This window comes from Macaca nemestrina, chromosome 8, assembly GCF_043159975.1.
Source record: "Macaca nemestrina isolate mMacNem1 chromosome 8, mMacNem.hap1, whole genome shotgun sequence".
Taxonomy (NCBI): domain Eukaryota; kingdom Metazoa; phylum Chordata; class Mammalia; order Primates; family Cercopithecidae; genus Macaca; species Macaca nemestrina.
Window position 1 is genome coordinate 51431910 of NC_092132.1, and position 16562 is coordinate 51448471.

Here is a 16562-nt window from a genome sequence, read left to right on the forward strand (position 1 = left end):
TTTAGATACGGCAGATGAGAGTAGTCTATTAAAATTCAAAGCTTTCATTCTTCCCTTCACTTACAGCCCCCAAAACCTGGGAGGAAGAACTGATAGAAGCATTGTGGGTCTCCCTAACGCCACCACCATCCCTTAATGTCCTATGATGTACTCACTCAAAGAAGCATGAGAGAAAAAATAAAGCAGCATTTGAAACAGAATGAAAACTGCCACATTGGGGCAGTATAACTACATCCTGCTGGCAATTGCCAACCACCTGGGCTTCCTCAGGCCCAGCCCCAAATCCCTGGAGGAGCCCTGCCTGATAAATAAAGCAGGCCAAGAGGGGGAGGCTTATAGAGGGTGAAGTATCAATTTAGGACACTATGTTCTCTGGTTTAGAGCAAAAATTGAACTTGAAAATAGCTAGATCCATTTGGTGAGAAAGGATCAGGAAGGGGATTAGAGGAAAACACATTATTAAAGATTCTTATTGGTGTTTTTCCCTTGGGGATTCCTTGCCACTGGCTCTTGTGCTTTGGAAACAACCCAAGTAGAATTTGCTTTTATTAGCAACAAAAAGCCAATTTCTTTTTCCTATTCAATGGAAGGGGAAAATGAATAAACAGACCTGGGCCTACAAAAAGGTCAAAAATTTCCAAAAGTGTACTGTTAGGCCAATCGTTTGAAAGTTGGAATGCATTTTGGTACAGAACCAAAGTGTTGTCTAAGAATTAGATTTTCATAAACGTGTCAAAAGAACCTAGTTGGCCCATAATAAAACTAAAATATTAATTTTGCAATTGAGAAGAAAGTAATACTGTCTTAAGAAAGAATAAGAGCCAGGCGCGGTGGCTCACGCTTGTTATCCCAGCACTTTGGGAGGCCGAGGCAGGTGGATCACCTGAGGTCGGGAGTTCAAAACCAGCCTGACCAACATGGAGAAACCCCGTCTCTACTAAAAATACAAAATTAGCCGGGGTGGTGGCACATGCCTGTAATCCCAGCTACTCGGGAGGCTGAGGCAGGAGAATCGCTTGAACCCGGGAGGCAGAGGTTGCGGTGAGCCGAGATCGTGCCATTGCACTCCAGCCTAGGCAAAAAGAGCGAAACTCTGTCTCAAAAAAAAAAAAAAAAAAAAGAAAGAAAGAAAGAATAAGAAAACAGAGCAAATATATTGAATAATTCAGTAATCATTTATTAAATCTTTGGTTTGTGCAAGATGCAGTTGATTTGAGTGTGATGTTTAGGAGATCAGCTGCGGCCTAGCAGAGAAGGTTTAGTGGATGAGAGGAAGAGAAACCTGCTTAAAGTGGGTGAAGAAGGAGGAGGAGGTGAGAGAGCAGAGCCAAGTGAGATTGTTCTTTATAGGACCTTCATTGAGGAAAAAGAATGTTGTCCTGATAGCTGGAGGAGGATTCAGGTCCAAGGTGTTAAAGCTGTTGGTATTCTCTGATGTGCTTTTAGGCTGCTAGAAAGAAGTAAACATAGAGGGAAAGGCAGAAATACAGGTAAAAGAGGCAAAATCAACTGATACATGTCCCTGTGCAAAGACTATTAGTTATTCCCTGCTGTCTGATCTCTGCCTCCCTTCCTTAGGAAGAGAGCCCTTATTTTAATGCACCTAGCTAAAGACTACTTCCCCAGCCTCCTTTGTAGCTATGTGTAGCCTTGTGACTAAGTTCTGGCCAATAAGTTACAAGCAGACATTTTAGGTAGACATTTAGGGAAATTATTGACTTGAAGAAAGCCCCTTTGTCCTTCCTACTATCAAAACATACAAATATTAAAAATATAATTTCCACACATTATCTGAGCATATCCTAAAGTATAATTAATCATTGATGAGGAAAGTCAGTAAGATGACAAAGCAGGTTCAGTAGAAATAAACAAACAAACAAAAAACACCAAAAACTCTGAAATAACAATGCTAAGTTAGATGTAAAAGTGACGAATGTTCTGCAAGGTTAGAAAACCATCTCTGCTGGTTCTCATCTGCATCTAATCAGTTCTTCTAAGTTAACATCTAACTCTCCAGTCTGAACTCTAATCAATAGTACCAAAAGAGTAGTTCATTTCCCAAGAGTGAGATGACCATTAGGGGAACTGGACAATGCTTTAGTATGACACTAGCAGGATATGAAGTCATCCTTTTGCATTATTTCCAAGTTTGGGGTAATTTTCCTGAACACTACCTTCCTTCCTCCTGCTGACTGGAATGTGGATACAGTGGCTGGAGCTGCAGTAGCCACAAGGATGGAAGCCACAAACCAGGATGGCAGGACAGAAAAGGAGAAGGAGACCGTGTCCCTGGTGACCATGGAGCCACCAAAACAGCTCTGCACCACCTAATTCTGGATTTGTTTTATAAAATAAAATTAAAGTTATCTCTTACATAAGCCACTGCTATTTTGGATTTCTCTTAGACATAGCCAAGTCTTATCATCTAATGGAGCAGGAGGGAGATAGAGAGAAAGAGAGAAAGAACTATGTAAATAATGCTGGAAATTCAATGGGCAATTGCCCTCAATGGGTTGTCTACAGGCAGACAGAGAGGACTTTTAGTGAAACCTACTGAAGAAGGTATGGATGATTTAGCAGTTTCCCAACCACAGACAAATAAAAGAAATGCATTGTTTATACTAGTGGGTATTTACTACAATCTTGTAAAAGAAACTGAAGAACTAACTGAAGACTACAGAGAAACTGACAAAGTTGTCCACAAAAACTTAGGTGATGACACCAAATGGGAAATAAGAATATTCTCAGCCTAGACAACATGTTGAAACCCCATCTCTGCCAAAAAATCCAAAAAGTAGCTGAGCGTGGTGGTGCGCGCCTGTAGTCCCAGCTACTCGGGAGCCTGAGGCACGAGAATCACTTGAACCCACCAGGAGGCAGAGGTTGTAGTGAGCTGAGATGGTGCCTCTGCACTCCAGCCTGGGTAACAGAGTGAGACTCCATCTCAAAAAAAAAAAAAAAAAAAAAAAAGGAATATTTATAAATTTGCTCAAGTGTTACAAAAAGCTAGCTTGATTTATTTTATCAATATAATCCCTCCTTGGAATTGTATGCTATATATTATAGTACACATTATATAGTATATATACCTTATACTTATAAATACTGTCTACTTGATATACTCACACCTGCATGTTACTTTACAGTATTGTATTCCCAAAGCTATGTTTGACCTACTGCTATGGGTGACTTAAGAAAACTTCTGAGTAATTCTAACTATTTGTGACTCTTGCCTATGGGCTGACTAAAGAATCTAATCTCCGTCTTAAGATGTGATGCCACTCCAGAGAAGCTGAAAGGTGATCTCATCAGTAAGACTGGTAGAGAGATGAGCCTTAAAACTGCTGAGAAGGAGGGAGGTTGAAAGCAGGTCAATCTGTTGGCTGGGAAGGAGGAAAGTAAAGAAGTTCTCAGCTGATAGCCTCAATATTCTCAGTATGCGACAAGCCATCTGTTGAGAACAGGTGGGCAATGGGAGAGGAAGACTTTCAAGATGCTTGGGAATGTGATGTAGCTTTGGAATCACTGAATAGGGAATGGGTTTGGGAACTGACCAGAAACTTGTAAGATGATAAGCAAAAGCACACGCCTAAGCATTGTACACGACTCAGCTCTAAATTGGCATCCTCTTCCTTTCCCCCTATTTCCAGTCCCTGCCAGGGAACCTGGGGGATAGGGAAGGGAAAAGATCAAGCTGTTTTCTATTAAGCCTCATCCACTACTCAAAGTAAATATGGTCCAATCAGTAAATCAGATAACATGTAGCAAGTTGTGCAATTTTGTTATATTTGTCTAGGAACTGAAGTTTTAGTCATGTGTTTCAAGCTTATTTTAGAATTAAACTCTGTTCCTTGTACAATGTGGACACTTAATAAATGTTGAAAGATTAGCTAAACACAAGCAATTGAGACTTTTATAGCCGTCCAAGTTCTGCAGAAGCCATTGTTTAGAAGAAAATTTGTTGGGGGCCATTGTCTGCAGGCACTCAGAATGGTCCAGCGTTTGACATAGCGACATAGGCTTTCCTACAATACAGCTTCTAACAAAACTAGGCTGTCCTGAACCCCTGGTAATAGAATTGTTTACCTTTATGCCAAGAAGGTTGGGAAAGCACCAAATTCTGCATGTGGCATGTGCCCAGGCAGACTTCGAGGGATTCGTGCTGTAAGACCTAAAGTTCTTATGAGATTGTCCAAAACAAAGAAACATGTCAGCAGGGCCTATGGTGGTTTCATGTGTGCTAAATGTGTTCGTGACAGTATCAAGCGTGCTTTCCTTAACAAGGAGCAGAAAATCGTTGTGAAAGTATTGAAGGCACAAGCACAGAATCAGAAAGCTAAATAAATATGAAACTTTTTTGAGTAATAAAAATGAAAAAAAAGAAAATTTGTCAAGAAATGAGTCCTTCAAATGGCAATAAATTCACCTGCACCCACTTGTGAAGACCTCTAGGATCTGAGGTCCCTGTTGTTGCTGTTTCTTCTCTCTTCTGAGGTCATACCTTCCTCTTTCTTAAACAGTGCTTCCCTTTGAAGCGAAAAAGAACTGGGAAAGGAGTCCTGAGAGAAAAGGGCTGAGCATGAACATTACAACCTTACATAACAGACATTTTTATCTCACGATTTAAACCTAATACTGTTTTCCCTTTAGTGGCTATATTTACTTTTGAGAGCACAGTATTTAAAAATGGCGTGCTGTGCTGAATTGCTCTCCACTGTCCCGTCCGCCCTGGGACTTTGTGATATCATCGGAGTGGTTGGCTATGTTTGTGTTTGATGGCCATGATGCTAATGAAGCAGTGCAGTGTCTTTTGTGGATAGACAGTGGGAAGCGCTCTTCGTGTCCTTCTGGGTTTTAACACAACCAAATTTTTAAAATGCAGGAGGCAGAATCTGGCAGAGACCTTCTAGCATTGGCCACCTCTTCTCATGGGCTCAATGTCTTAGTATTTAAATGAAGAGTGAGCTCAGTTAGCCATGAAAGGAAAGAAACCATTGCTTTCTGCAGAAGGCAAACTTCTCCAGCACCTAAAGAAACTTAGTTGAGCCAAGAGGGTGGCAGACTTCCTCTTTGAGACAGAGGCAACTGTGACCCTGAATGGAGAATAGACTGGGTTTGGAACAAAGTTAGCAGACTCAGAGAACTTGGTTTGAACTCCCTCCCAAAGTGACCAAATAGGAATTTTGTACCCAACTTGTGTGACAGTAAGCAGCTTTCATCTTCCTTACTTTCCTGGCCATTGTAAGAGAGCTGCTGATACAACAAAGAAAAGGATGGCAATTTTGCCTCTGGGCTACAAATGCAGAGGCAGATCATCTTTACTGTGTTCCTACTCCATGCCAGATAGAAACCAAAATATAAAGAAAGGACGCCCCATGTTCAAAGTCAGTGACCTCAGCCAGGCGCGGTGGCTCACACCTGAAATCCCAGCACTTTGGGAGGCCGAGGCGGGTGGATCACCTGAGGTTAGGAGTTTGAGACCAGCCTAGCCAATATGGTGAAACCCCATCTCTACTAAAAATACAAAAATTATCTGGGCGTGGTCATGCACACCTGTAATACCAGCTACCCGGAAGCCTGAGGCAGGAGAATCACTGGAACCCGGGGAGTGGAGGTTGCAGTGAGCTGAGACAACACCACTACACTCCAGCCTAGGCGACAAAGCGGGACTCCGTCTCAAAAAAAGAAAAAGAATACAAAAATTAGCCGGGCGTGGTTGCGCGTGCCTGTAATCCTAGCTACTTGGGAAGCTGAGTCTCGAGAATTGCTTGAACCTGGGAGGTGGAGATTGCAGTGAGCCAGGATCACACTACTGCACTCCAGCCTGGGTGACTGAGATTCTGAGATTCCGTCTCAAAAGAAACAAACAGAAAACCACAAATTCAGTGACCTCAGAACAAGCCCTGAAGCATCCACAACAAAGTCAGGAAGCAGTTGTCACCAGGCCTTCATGAGGGTCTGTGTGTTGCTGCCAGTAGACCAGGCTGGGGAGCTGGACATGGGAGGTGAGTGGCTGGCCTCTTTCTCAAAAAGGGATGCATTACCAATAAACGCGCTAGAGAAAACCAAAATGCGCAATGATCAAACTCACATGCGGAGGAGGAACAGAGCGAGGGGGCATTGGCGAGGAAAATACAACCACTGTCCATAGAAAGAAGATAACTTGCTAGGAAAATAGCACACTTTCACAAGAATTCTTTTACAAACCCTAATTTTTAAACACACACACTACAAACAAACAGTAAGATAAAATCTGAAACCTCATAAATTTAATGTGACTGAAATACATCTGAACAAAAATCACTTGGGTGTTGTGCTCTTCCTCCATTACCTATACTGCCAACTGCAGAAACGTGGAAGAGAAGGGAGGGAAGGGGTGTGCATGTCAGATCAGATGCACTAGAGAGGGCATAGCCGAAGGAGAAGCAGAAGTGAGAGGGTGGGAGAGGGCAAGGCCCTGGCATTTACAAGGTGCTGCAGAAGTGATTCCAGCAGAGGATTTTCTTTCTTTTTTTTTTTTTTCTTTTTTTTGTTTTTTGAGACGAGTCTCACTCTGTCATCTGGGCTGGAATGCAATGGCACGATATCGGCTTACTGCAACTTCCACCTTCTGGGTTCAAGCGATTTTCCTGCCTCAGCCTCCCAAGTAGCTGGGATTACAGGTGTGCGCCACCATGCCTGGCTAATTTTTGTATTTTTAGTACAAACGGGGTTTCACCATGTTGGCGAGGCTGGTCTTGAACCCCCAACCTCAGGTGATCTGCCTACCTCGGCCTCCCAAAGTGCTGGGATTACAAGCGTGAGCCACCACACCCAGCCAAGGCAGAGGATTTAAATATTAACCGTGAATTATGACCGACAGCCTTTCAAATTTTTAGAGCTCTGAGTAAAACTGAAACGCCTGTTTGAGCAGTGCTTCTTCCAATATGAGCCATCCTGAGACTGGACCATGCAGGCTGTGACTCCACAGGTCCTGTCCAAATGAGATAATGAGGCTCTTATTGCCCTTCTGTGAGCAGGTTAAATTGAGAAAAATGAAATCTTTCCTTTTGATTATTTCAAGTACTTTCTTTACCACCCCAGCCCAATCATGTGCCAACCTCTTCATAATCTACATATTACGGCAGCAGAATACATCCTACTTATTATCACCCATTTAAAATTAAGCATTTGTATGCAAAGCAATTTTCTAATAATACAGTAATAAGGAACATAAAGCTGTACCATAAGGGTTTAATTCAAAAAGAGTTTTAAAGTAGCAGTCAAAAGAGAGATACAGATCACATAGCAAATAAACCAGATGTGCATGTGTATCCCATATCTTAAAAATGCTGCAGTTAGGCCGGTTGCAGTGGCTCATGCCTGTAATCCCAACACTTTGGGAGGCTGAGGTGAGTGGATCATTTGAGGTCAGGAGTTTGAGACCAGCCTGGCCAACATGGTGAAACCCTGTGTAAAAGGGTCATTTTGTAAAAATATAAAAATTAGCTGGGTGTGGTGGTTCACGCCTGTAACACCAGCACTTTGGGAGGCCGAGGCGGGCAGTGACAAGGTCAGGAGATCGAGACCATCCTGGCTAACACAGTGAAACCCTGTCTCTACTAGAAATACAAAACATTAGCTGGGCATGGTGGCACATGCCTTTAGTCCTATATATTCAGGAGGCTGAGGCAGGAGAATTGCTTGAACCCGGGAGGCAGAGGTTGCAGTGAGCCAAGATCATGCCACTGCACTCTAGCCTGGGCGACAGAGTGAGACTGTTCCAAAAAAAAAAACTAGCCAGGTGTGGTGGTGGGCACCTTTAGTCCCAGCAACTCAAGAGGCTAAGGCAGGAAAATCATTTGAACTCAGGAGGTGGAGGTCGCAGCCGAGATGGCACCACTGCACTCCAGCCTGGGTGACAGAGTGAGACTCTGTCTCAAAAAAAAAAAAAAATGTTGGTGGGGGGTGCTGGCAAGATGAGCAAATAAGAACAGCTCCAGTCTGCTACTCCCAGTGAGACCAATGCAGAAGGTGAGTGATTTCTGCATTTCCAACTGAGGTACCCGGCTCATCCCACTGGGACTGGTTAGACAGTGGGTGCAGCCCACGGAGGGCAAGCAGAAGCAGGGTGGGGCATTGCCTCACCCGGGAAGTGCAAGGGGTTGGGGAACTCCCTCCCCTAGCCAAGGGAAGCCTTGAGGGACTGTGCCATGAGGGACGGTGCTATCTGGCCCAGATACTATGCTTTTCCCATGGTTTTCACAACCCGCAGACCAGGAGATTCCCTCAGGTGCTTACACCACCAGGGCCCTGGGTTTTAAGCACAAACCTGGGGGGCCATTTGGGCAGACACTGAGCTAGCTGCAGGAGGTTTTTTTTGTACCCCAGTGGCGCTTGAAACCCAAGAGAGACAGAACCATTCACTCCCCTGGAAAGGGGGCTGAAGCCAGGGAACCAAGTGGTCTTGATCAGTGGATCCCAACCCCATGCAGCCCAACAAGCTAAGATCCACTGGCTTGAAATTCTAGCTGCCAGCACCGCAGTCTGAAGTCCACCTGGGAAGCTGGAGCTTTGTTGGGGAGGGGCATCTGCCATTACTGAGGCTTCAGGAGGCAGTTTTCCCCTCACTGTGTAAACAAAGCTGCTGGGAAGTTCGAACTGGAACCCACCACAGTGCATCAAAGCTGCTGCAGCCAGACTGCCTCTCTACATTCCTCCCCTCTAGACCAGACATCTCTGAGACAGGCAGCAGCCCCAGTCAGGGGCCTATAGATAAAAATCCCATATCCTTGGAACAGAGCACCTGGGGGAAGGGGTGACTGTGGGCACAGCTTCAGCAAACTTAAATGTTCCTGTCTGCCAGCTCTGAAGAAAGCAGCGGATCTCCTAGCACGGCGCTTGAGCTCTGCTAAGGGACAGACTGCGTCCTCAAGTGGGTCCCTGACCCCTGCACCTCCTGACTGGGAGACATCTCCCAGCAGAGGTTGACAGATGCCTCATAGAGGAGAAATCTGGCTAGCATCTGGTGGGTGCCCCTCTAGGACAAAGCTTCCAGAGGAAGGAGCAGGTAGCAATCTTTGCTGTTCTGTAGCCTCTGCTGGTGATACCCAGGCAAACAGGGTCTGGAGTGGACCTCCAGCAGACCTGCAGAAGACAGGCCTGACTGTTAAAAGAAAAACTAACAAACAGAAAGCAATAACATCAACATCAACAAAAAAGACGCCAACGCACAAACCCCATCCGAAGGTCATCAGCATCAAAGATCAAAGGTAGATAAATCCATGAAGATAGGCCAGGCGCGGTCTGTAATCCCAACAGTTTGGGAGGCCAAGGCAGGTGGATCACCTGAGGTCAGGAGTTCAAGACCAGCCTCACCAACAACCAACATGGAGAAACCCCATCTCTACTAAAAATACAACAAAATTAGATGGGTGTGGTGGTGGGCACGTGTAATGCCAGCTACTCGGGAGGCTGAGGCAGGAGAATCACTTGAATCTGGGAGGCAGAGGTTGTAGCAAGCCGAGATCACGTCATTGCACTCCAGCCTGGGCAACAAGAGCAAAATTCCATCTCAAAAAAAAAAAATCCACAAACATGAGGAAAAACCAGCACAAAAATGCTGAAAATTCCAAAAATCAGAATACCTCTTCTCCAAAGGATCACAACTCCTCGCCAGCAAAGGAACAAAACTGGATGGAGAATGAGTTTGACAAACTGACAGAAATAAGCTTCAGAAAGTGGGTAACAACAAACTTCTCCAAGCTAAAGGAGCATATTCTACCCCAATGCAAGGAAGCTAAGAATCTTGATAGAAGGTTACAGGAACTGCTAACTAGAATAACCAGTTTAGAGAAAAACATAAATAACCTGAAGGAGCTGAAAAAACACAATGCAAGAACTTTGTGAAGCATATACAAGTATCAATAGCCGAATCAATCAAGTGGAAGAAAAGATAACAGAGCTTGAAATCAACTTGATGAAATAAAGCATGAAGACAACATTAGAGAAAAAAGAATGAAAAGGAATGAACTTCTCCAAGAAATATGGGACTATGTGAAAAGCCCAAACCTACGTTTGATTGGTGTACCTGAAAGTGATGGGGAGAATGGAACCAAGTTGGAAAACACACTTCAGGATATTATCCAGGAGAACTTCCCCAACCTAGCAAGACAGGCCAACATTCAAATTCAGGAAATACAGAGAACACCACTAAGATATTCCTCAATAAGGTCAACCCCAAGACACATAATCATCAGATTCACCAAGGTTGAAATGAAGGAAAAAAATGTTAAGAGCAGCCAGAGAGAAAATTCAGGTTACCCACAAAGGGAAGCTCATCAGACTAACAGCAGATCTCTCCGCAGAAACCCCACAAGCCAGAAGACAGTGGGGGCCAATATTCAACATTCTTAAAGAAAAGAATTTTCAACCCAGAATTTTACATCCGGTCAAACTAAGCTTCATAAGTGAAGGATAAATAAAATCCTTTACAGACAAGCAAATGCTGAGGGATTTTGTCATCATCAAGCCTGCCTTACAAGAGCTCCTGAAGGAAGTACCAAATACAGAAAGGAAAAACTCGTAGCAGCCACTGTCAAAACATACCAAAATGTAAAGACCATCGACACTATGAAGAAACTGCATCAACTAAAATGCAAAGTAACCAGCTAGCATCATAATGACAGAATCAAATTCACACATAACAATATTAACCTTAAATGTAAATAGGCTAAATGCCCCAATTAAAGGACACAGACTGGCAAATTGGATTAAGAGTAAACACCCATCAGTGTGCTTTACTCAGGAGACCCACCTCACGTGCAAAGACACGCATAGGCTCAAAATAAAGGTATGGAGGAAGACTTACCAAGTAAATGGAAAGCGAAAAAAAAAAAAAAAAGCAGGGGTTGCAATCCTCTTCTCTGATAAAACAGAATTAAACCAACAAAGATGAAAAGAGACAAAGAAGGCCATTACATAAGGGTAAAGGGATCGATGCAACAAGAAGAACTAACTATCCTAAATATACATGCACCCAATACAGGAGCACCCAGATTTGTAAAGCAAGTTCTTACAGACCTACAAAGAGACTTAGACTCCCACACAATAATGGTGGGAGACTTTAACACCCCACTGTCAATAGTAAACAGATCAACGAGACAGAAAATTAACACAGATATTCAGGACTTCAACTCAGCTCTGGACCAAGCAGACCTAACAGACATCTACAGAACTCGCCACCCCAAATCAACAGAATATACATTCTTCTCAGCACCACATTGCACTTATTCTAAAACTGACCACATAATTGGAAGTAAAACACTCCTCAGCAAATGGAAAAGAACGGAAATCTTAACAAACAGTCTCTCTGACCACAGTGCAATCAAATTAGAACTCAGAATTAGGAAATTCACTCAAAACTGCACAACTACATGGAAACTGAACAACCCGCTCCTAAATAACTACTGGGTAAATAATGAAATGAAGGCAGGAATAAAGAAGTTCTTTGAAACCAGTGAGAACAAAGAGACAATGTACCAGAATCTCTGGAACACAGCTAAAACAGTGTTAAGAGGGAAATTTATAGCACTAAATGCCCACATGAGAAAGCGGGAAAGATCTAAAATCGACACCCTAACATCACAATTAAAAGAACTAGAGAAGCAAGAGCAAATAAATTCAAAAGCTAGCAGAAGACAAGACACAACTAAGATCAGAGCAGAACTGAAGGAGATAGAGACATGAAAAGCCCTTCAAAAAAAATCCGTGAATCCAGGAGCTGGTTTTTTGAAAAGATTAACAAAATAGACCACTAGCCAGACTAATGAAGAAGAAAAGAAAGAAGAATCAAATAGACACAATAAAAAATAATAAAGGGGATATCACCACTGATCCCACAGAAATACAAACTACCATCAGAGAATACTATAAACACCTCTATGCAAATAAACTAGAAAATCTAGAAGAATGGATAAATTCCTGGCCACATACACCCTCCCAAGACTAAACCAGGAAGAAGTCAAATTCGTGAATAGACCAATAAAATGTTCTGAAATCGAGGTAGTATTTAATAGCCTACCAACCAAAAAAAGCCCAGGATCAGACAGATTTACAGCCGAAATTTACAGATTTATACCAGAGGTACAAATAGGAGCTGGTACCATTCCTTCTGAAACTATTCCAAACAATAGAAAAAGAGGGACTCCTCCCTAACTCATTTTACGAGGCCAGCATCATCCTGATACCGAAACCTGCCAGAGACACAACAAAAGAAGAAATTTTCAGGCCAAAATCCCTGATGAACATTGATGCAAAAATTCTCAATAAAATACTGGCAAACTGAATCCAACAGCACATCAAAAAGTTTATCCACTACGATCAAGTCAGCTTCATCCCTGGGATGCAAGGCTCGCTCAACATATGCAAATCAGTATGTGTAATCCATCACATAAACAGAACCAATGACAAAAACCTCATGATCAGCTCAATAGATGTAGAAAAGGCCTTCAACAAAATTCAACATCCTTTCATGCTAAAAACACTCTATAAACTAGGTATTGATGGAATGTATCTCAAAATAATAAGAGCTATTTGTGACAAACTCACAACCAATATCACACTGAATGGGCAAAAGCTGGAAGCATTCCCTTTGAAAACCGGCATAAGACAATGATGCCCTCTCTCACCACTCCAGTTCAAAATAGTGTTGGAAGTTCTGTCCAGGGCAATCAGGCAATAGAAATAAATAAAGGGTATTCAAATAGGAAGACAGGAAGTCAAATTGTCTGTGTTTGTAGACGACATGATTGTATAGTTAGAAAACCCCATCGTCTTAACCCCAAATCTCCTTAAGCTGATAAGCAATTTCAGTAAAGTCTCAGGATACAAAATCAATGTGCAAAAATCACAAACATTCCTATACATCAACAATAGACAAACACAGAGCCAAATCCTGAGTGAACTCCCATTCACAATTGCTATAAAGAGAATAAATTACCTAGGAATACAACTTATAAGGGACATGAAGGACCTCTTCAAGGAGAATTACAAACCACTGCTCAAGGAAATAAGAGAGGACACAAATAAATGGGAATAGAAAGAATCAATATTGTGAAAATGGCCATACTGCCCAAAGTAATTTTTTTTTTTTTGAGATGGAGTTTTGCTCTTGTTACCCAGGCTGGAGTGCAATGGCGCAATCTCGGCTCACTGCAACCTCTGCCTCCTAGGTTCAAGCAATTCTCCTGCCTCAGCCTCCTGAGTAGTTGGGATTACAGGCATGCACCACCACACCTGACTAATTTTGTATTTTTAATAGAGACAGGGTTTCTCCCTGTTGGTCAGTCTGGTCTCGAACTTCCGATCTCAGGTGATCTGCCCACCTTGGCTTCCCAAAGTGCTGGGATTACAGGCATAAGCCACGGTGCCTGGCCCTGTCCAAAGTAATTTGTAGATGCATTGCTATTTTCATCAAGCTGCCATTGGCTTTCTTCACAGAATTAGAAAAAAATACTGTAAATTTCATATGAAACCAAAAAAGAGCCCACATTGCCAAGACAATCCTAAGCCAAAAAACCAAAGCTGGAGTCATCACGCTACCTGACTTCAAACTATAATACAAGGCTATAGTAACCAAAACAGCATGGTACTGGTACCAAAACAGATATATAGACCAATGGAACAGAACAGAGGCCTCAGAAGTAACACCACACATCTACAACCATCTAATCTTTGACAAATCTGACAAAAACAAGAAAGGGGGAAGGATCCCCCATTTAATAAATGGTGTTGGGAAAATTGGCCAACCACATGCAGAAAACTGAAGCTGGACCCCTTCGTTACACCTTATACAAAAATTATCTCCAGATAGATTAAAGATTTAAACATAAGACTTAAAACCATAAAAACCCTAGAAGAAAACCTGGGCAATACCATTCAGAACATAGGCATGGGCAAAGACTTTATGACTAAAACACCAAAGCAATTGCAGCAAAACCCAAAATTGACAAGTGGGATCAAATTAAACTAAAGAGCTTCTGCACAGCAAAGAAACTATCATCAGAGTAAACAGTCAACCTACAGAATGGGAGAAAATTTTTGCCATCTACCCATCTGACAAAGGGCTAATATCCAGAATCTACAAGGAACTTAAACAAATTTACCAGAAAAAAAAAAAAATTCCATCAAAAAGTGGGTGAAAGATCTGAATAGACACGTCTCAAAAGAAGACACTCATGGCCAGGCGTAGTGGCTCAAGCCTGTAATCTCAGCACTTTGGGAGGCCGAGACAGGCGGATCATGAGGTCAGGAGATAGAGACCATCCTGGCTAACACGGTGAAACCCCGTCTCTACTAAAAAATACAAAAAAAAAAAAAAAACTAGCCGGGCGAGGTGGCGGGCGCCTGTAGTTCCAGCTACTCGGGAGGCTGAGGCAGGAGAATGGCGTAAACCCGGGAGGCGGAGCTTGCAGTGAGCTGAGATCCGGCCACTGCACTCCAGCCTGGGCAACAGAGCGAGACTCCATCTCAAAAAAAAAAAAGAAGACATTTATGCAGCCAACAAACATGTGAAAAAAAGCTTCATCACCACTCATCATTAGAGAAATGCAAATCAAAACCACAATGAGATACCATCTCACACCTGTTAGAATGGCGATCATTAAAAAATCAGGAAACAACAGATGCTGGAGAGGATGTGGAGGAATAGGAACGCTTTTACACTGTTGGTGGGAGTGTAAATTAGTTCAACCATTGTGGAAGACAGTGTGGCGATTTCTCAAGGATCTAGAACCAGAAATATCATTTGACCCAGCAATCCCATTCCTGGGTATATACCCAAAGGATTATAAATCATTCTACTATAAAGACACATGTACATGTGTATTTATTGCAGCACTATTCACAATAGCAAAGACTTAGAACCAACCCAAATGCCCATCAATGATAGACTTGATTAAGAAAATGGGGCACATATATACCATGAAATATTACGCAGCCATAAAAAACGAGTTCATGTCCTTTGCAGGGACATGGATGAAGCTGGAAACCATCATTCTCATCAAACTAACACAGAAACAGAAAACCAAACACTGCATGCTGTCACTCATAAGTGGGAGTTAAACAATGAGAACACATGGACACAGGGAGGGGAACATCACACACCGGGGCCTATCAGAAGGTCGGGAGCTAGGGGAAGGATAGCATTAGGAGAAATACCTAATGTAGATGACAGGTTGATGGGTACAGCAAACCACCATGGTATATGTATATCTATGTAACAAACCTGAACGTTCTACACATGTATCCCAGAACTTAAAGTATAATAATAATAATAAAAAGTTCTATAATTGATATGCAGACATTAATATCATCAAATTCAATACGTACAAAATATCAAACAATACAGGATCTTGTAACCTCTCTGCAGGAAGATAGTCTAATGTAACATAGAATTGCTTGAAAAGAAAAAAAAACTTCATGAGATAGATGAGTCCTTAAGTGTGTCAAGAAGGGAGTACAAGGAAACTAATTAATGTTGCTCCTGTCATATCAGCAGCATTGAGAGAAAGACATAATTCAAAAGAAATCATTGGCCAGGCTCAGTGGCTCATGCCTGTAATCCCAGTGTTTTGGGAGGTTGAGGCAGAAAGATCACTTGAGAACAGGAGTTCAAGACCAGCCTGGGCAACACAGGGAGACCCTCTCTGTACAAATTTTTTGTTTTAATTAGCTAGTCATGGTGGTGTGTGCCTGTAGTCCCAGCTACTCAGGAGGCTGGGCAAGAGGATCACTTGAACCCAGGAGTAGAGGCTGCAGTGAGCTATGATCGTGCTACTGCACTCCAGCCTAGGTGACCAAGAGAGACTCTGTCAATATCTAATAAACACAAGTCATTTATCAGATATATGACTTATAAATATCAATTCTGTGGATGTCAATTTAAAAATATTTTATCCAATCTAATGATGTCCATTGAAGCTCAAAATTTTAATACTGATGAAGTCCAATTTTTCATTTACTTTGTCAAGGCTTAGCATAATGCAAGGTCACAAAGATTTACTCCTATATTTTCTTCTAAGAATTTTATAGTTTTATCTTTCACATTTAGCTCCATGATTCATACTGAGTCCATTTCTGTTTATGAAGTAAGGAAGGATCCAACTTCATTGTATTGCATGAGGCTTTACAGTTGTACCAGCACGATTTGTTGAAAAGACTGCCTTTCCCCCAACTGAACTGTTTTGGCACCCTTGCTAAAAATCAACTGACTATACATATGAGAGTTTATTTCTGGACTCTCATTTAAATTCCATTGATCTGTATGTCTATCCCTACGCCAGTATCACACAGTCTTGCTTACTACAGCTTTGTATTAAGTTTTGAAATAGGGGTGTGAGTCCTCCAAACGTGTTATTCTCTTGCCGGGTTGTTTTTCAAGATTAATGTTTTACATCAAATTTGGGATCTTTTAAGCCATAAGTTTTTAAATGTGTTTTTTCTATTGCTTTCTCTCTCTCTCTCCTGTTATTCTGGTACTCCAATTATGCATATTTTGGTGCATTTAATGATGTCCAATATTT

The 16562-nt window shown here is 42.2% G+C and overlaps 1 long non-coding RNA gene and 1 pseudogene across 2 annotated transcripts in view; one reads left to right on the top strand and one right to left on the bottom strand.

Moving 5' to 3' along the window:
- LOC105497248 (uncharacterized) overlaps positions 1–16562 on the bottom strand; it is a 64325-nt gene that overhangs the window by 37432 nt on the left and 10331 nt on the right. The gene's annotated exons all lie outside the window — the stretch shown is intronic.
- LOC112429394 (large ribosomal subunit protein eL34-like) lies at positions 3991–4468 on the top strand (annotated as a pseudogene).